This window comes from Oryctolagus cuniculus, unplaced genomic scaffold (assembly GCF_964237555.1).
Source record: "Oryctolagus cuniculus unplaced genomic scaffold, mOryCun1.1 SCAFFOLD_98, whole genome shotgun sequence".
In the NCBI taxonomy this organism is placed as follows: Eukaryota; Metazoa; Chordata; class Mammalia; order Lagomorpha; family Leporidae; genus Oryctolagus; species Oryctolagus cuniculus.
The window spans coordinates 165,211-170,017 of NW_027208267.1; positions in this window are offsets into that span (position 1 = coordinate 165,211).

Consider the following 4,807-nt stretch of genomic DNA (forward strand, 5'->3'; position numbering starts at 1 on the left):
AGCCAAAGAAATGCAAGAATCCGTAATGTTATTGGGCTTGATTTAGTCACATGGAAGCCGGCTGTTTGCGGATTCATTCACCCCTCCAGTTGACTGCCTGTGGAATTCTGACGGAATTCACCTGAAAATCGCAGTGAAACTCAGTTTGGAGGCAATTAATATCTGTCACCTAAGCCAAAGTGTTCCATTTTATTTTCCAAAACACAAAAAATCACCTTGGTCATGTTACCTGTAAATTTCTAAGCTTCAAACGCCTATTTGTTGTGTTTTTTATTTCATAATGGCTACTCTGCCCAAACTCTTGTTTGTTTGGCGTCAGAATACAAAATTTCAGAAGGAAGAAGGCAAAACCAACTCAGACCCAGAAAATATTCAGGAAATTGCCGCTCAAGAAACCAAAAGTTAGCTGAGGCACCCAAAGAAATGACAGCAAGCGAGAATTAGAGCAAGCCAACAGCTGTGCCCTCTTTGAAAAAGAACCTTCCTCTTCTGCCCTGAACTCAATATGCCAGCCTCAGAACCAAAGCTCACATCAGAAAATTCATTACAAACCATGATAAATAAGAAAAAGTAGAAAAAAGAAAAGAAAAGCAATAATCCATAATGATATTGGGCTTGATTCAGTCGCAAGGAAACCGGCTGTTCCCGGAATCATCCACCCCTCCAACTGACTGCATGTGTAATTCTGACTGAATTAACCTGAAAATCGCAGTGAAACTCACTTTGGAGGCAATTAATATCTGTCACCTCAGCCAAAGTGTTCCATTTGATTTTCCAAAACACAAAAACTCACCTTGGTTGTGTTACCTGTAGATTTCCAAGCTTCAAATGCCTATTTGTTGTGTTTTTCTATTTCATAATGGCTACTCTGCCGAAACTCTTGTTTGTATGGCGTCAGAATACAAAATTTGGGTAGGAAGAAGGCAAAACCAACTCAGACCCAGAAAACATTTAGGAAATTGCCGCTCACAAAATACATATCGGCTGAGGCACCCAAAACAATGACAGCAAGCCAGAAATGGAGCAGGTCAACAGCTGTGCCCTGTTTGAAAAAGACCATTCCCCCGGTGCCCTAAACTCCATATTGCAGCCACAAAACCAAAGCTCACATCAGAAAATTCATTACAAACCATGATAAATAGGAAATCAGAGAAAAAAGCCAAAGAAATGCAAGAATCCATAATGATATTGGGCTTGATTCAGTCAAAAGGAAACCGGCTGTTCCCGGATTCATCCACCCGTCCAGCTGACTGCCTGTGGAATTCTGACTGAATTAACTTGAAAATCACAGTGAAACTCAGTTTGGAGGCAATTAATATCTGTCACCTCAGCCAAAGTGTTCCATTTGATTTTCCAAAACACAAAAACTCACCTTGGTCGTGTTACCTGTAGATTTCTAAGCTTCAAATGCCTATTTGTTGTGTGTTTCATTTCATAATGGCTACTCTCCCCAAACTCTTGTTTGTATGCCGTCAGAATACAAAATTTGGGAAGGAAGAAGGCAAAACCAACTCAGACCCAGAAAACATTTATGAAATTGCCGCTCAGAATCCACAAATCGGCTGAGGTACTCAAAACAATGACAGGAAGCCAGAATTGGAGCAGGCCAACAGCTGTGCCCTGTTTGAAAAAGACCATTCCTCTGGTGCCCTGAACTACATATTCAGCCACAAACCAAAGCTCACATCAGAAAATTCATTACAAACCATGATAAATAAGAAAACAGAGAAAAAAGCCAAAGAAATGCAAGAATCCATAGTGACATTTGGCCTTATTAGTCACAAGGAAACCGGCTGTTCCCGGATTCATCCTCTGCTCCAGCTCACTGCCTGTGGAATTCTGACTGAATTTACCTGAAAATTGCAGTGAAACTCAGTTTGGAGCCAATTACTATCTGTCACCTCAGCCAAAGTGTTACATTTGTTTTTCCAAAACACAAAAGCTCTCTTTGTTCAAGTTACCAGTAGATTTTGTAGGTTTAAACGCCTATTTCTTGTGTTTTTTTATTTCATAATGGCTAATCTGCCCAAACTCTTGTTTGTGTGCCATCAGAATACATAATTTGGGAAGGAAGAAGGCAAAACCAACTCAGACCCCGAAAACATTTAGGAAATTGCCGCTCAAGAAACCAAAAGTTAGCTGAGGCACCCAAAACAATGATAGCAAGCCAGAATTGGAGCAAGCCAACAGCTGTACCCTGATTGAAAAAGAACCTTCCTCTTGTGCCCTGAACTCCATATTGCAGCCTCAAAACCAAAGCTCACATCAGAAAATTCATTACAAACCATAAAAAATAAGAAAAATGAGAAAAAAGACAAGGAAATGCAAGAATCCATAATATTGGGCTTGATTCAGTCGCAAGGAAACCGGCTATTCCCAGATTCATCCACCCCTCCAGCTGACTGCCTGTGCAATTCTGACTGAGTTAACCTGAAAATCGCAGTGAAACTCAGTTTGGAGGCAATTAATATCTGTCACCTCAGCCAAAGTGTTCCATTTGATTTTCCAAAACACAAAAACTCCCCTTGGTCATGTTACCTGTAGATTTATAAGCTTCAAAATCCTATTTGCTGTGTTTTTTATGTCATAATGGCTACTCTCCCCAAACTCTTGTTTGTAGAAATCAGAATACAAAATTTGGGAAGGTAGAAGGCAAAACCAACTCAGACGCAGAACACATGTAGGAAATTGCAGCTCAGGAAACCAGAAATCGGCTGAGGCTCAAAACAATGACAGCAAGCCAGAATTGGAGCAGGCCAACAGCTTTGCCCTGTTTAAAAGGTCCATTCCCCCGGTGCCCTGAACTCCATATTGCAGCCTCAAAACCAAAGCTGACATCAGAAAATTCATTACAACCCATGATAAATAAGAAAAAGGAGAAAAAAGCCAAAGAAATGCAAGAATCAATAATGATATTGGGCTTGATTTAGTTGCAAGGAAATTGGCTGTTCCCGGATTCATCCACCCCTCCAGCTGACTGCCTGTGGAATTCTGACTGAATTCACCTGAATATCGCAGTGAAACTCAGTTTGGAGGCAATTAATATCTGTCACCTCAGCCAAAGTGTTCCATTTTTTTTTCCAAAACACAAAAACTCACCTTGGTAATGTTACCTGTAGATTTCTAAGCTTCAAATGCCTATTTGTTGTGGTTTTTATTTCATAATTGCTACTCTGTACAAACTCTTGTTTGTGTTGCCTCAGAATACAAAATTAGGGAAGGAAGAAGGAAAAACCAACTCAGATGCACAATACATTTAGGAAATTGCCGCTCAAGAAACCACAAATTAGCTGAGGTATCGAAAACAATGACAGCAAGCCAGAATTGGAGCAAGACAACAGCTGTGCCCTGATTGAAATAGAACCTTCCTCTTGTGCCATGAACTCCATATTGCAGCCTCAAAACCAAAGCTCACATCAGAAAATTCATTACAAACCATAAAAAATAAGAAAAATGATAAAAAAGCCAAAGAAATGGAAGAATCCATAATGATATTGGGCTTGATTTAGTCGCAAGGAAACCGGCTGTTCCCGGATTCATCCACCCCTCCTGCTGACTGCTGTGGAATTCTGAGTGAATTAACCGGAGAAACACAGTGAAACTCAGTTTGGAGGCAATTAATATCTGTCACCTCAGCCAAAGTGTTCCATTTGATTTTCCAAAACACAAAACCTCACCTTGGTCGTGTTACCTGTAGATTTCAAAGCTTCAAATGCCTATTTGTTGTGTTTTTATTTCATAATGGCTACTCTCCCCAAACTCTTGGTTGTATGGCATCAGAATACAACATTTGGGAAGGAAGAAGGCAAACCCAATTCAGACCCAGAAAACATTTAGGAAATTGCCGCTCAAGAAACTAAAAGTCAGCTGAGGCACCCAAAACAATGACAGCAAGCCAGAATTGGAGCAAGCCAACAGCTGTGCCCTGTTTGAAAAAGACCATTCCTGCGTTACCCTGAACTCCATATTGCAGCCTCAAAACCAAAGCTCACATCAGAAAATTCATTACAAACCATGATAAATAATGGAAATGTGAAAAAGCCAAAGAAATGCAAGAGTCCTTTGTGATACTTGGCGGGATTAGACAAAAGGAACCTGGCTGTTTCCAGATTCATCCCCCCATCCACAGACTGACTTTGGACTTCTGATTGAATTCACCTCAAAATCCCACTCACATTCAATTTGGATGAATTAGTATCTCTCCCCTCAGCAGAAGGATTCCATATCATTTTCCAAACCACAGAAACTCATCTTGGCCATGTTGCCTGTAGATTTCTAATCCTGAAAGGCCAATTTGCTGTGTTTTTTGTTTTCTTTCATAATGGCTACTCTGTCCACAATCTTGCTTGTATTGCATGAGAATACACAATTTGGGTATGAAGAAGGGAAAACCAACTCAGACCCAGAAAATATTCAGCAAACTGACCCTCAAGAAACCAAAAGTCAGCTGAGGCACCCAACAATGACAGCAAGCCAGAATTGGAGCAAGCCAACAACTGTGCCCCAATTGAAAAAGAACCATTCTCTTGTGCCATGAACTCCATATTGCAGCCTCAAAACCAAAGCTCACATCAGAAAATTCATTACAAACCATGATAAATAAGGGAAATGTGAAAAAGCCAAAGAAATGCAAGAGTTCTTTGTGATATTTGGCTGGATTTAGACACAAGGAAACTGGCTGTTTCAGGATTCATCCCACCCTTAAACAGACTGACTTTGGAATTCTGATTGAATTCACCTCAAAATTGCACTCACACTCAATTTGGAGGAAATTAGTATCTGTCCCCTCGGCAGAAGGAGTCCAAGT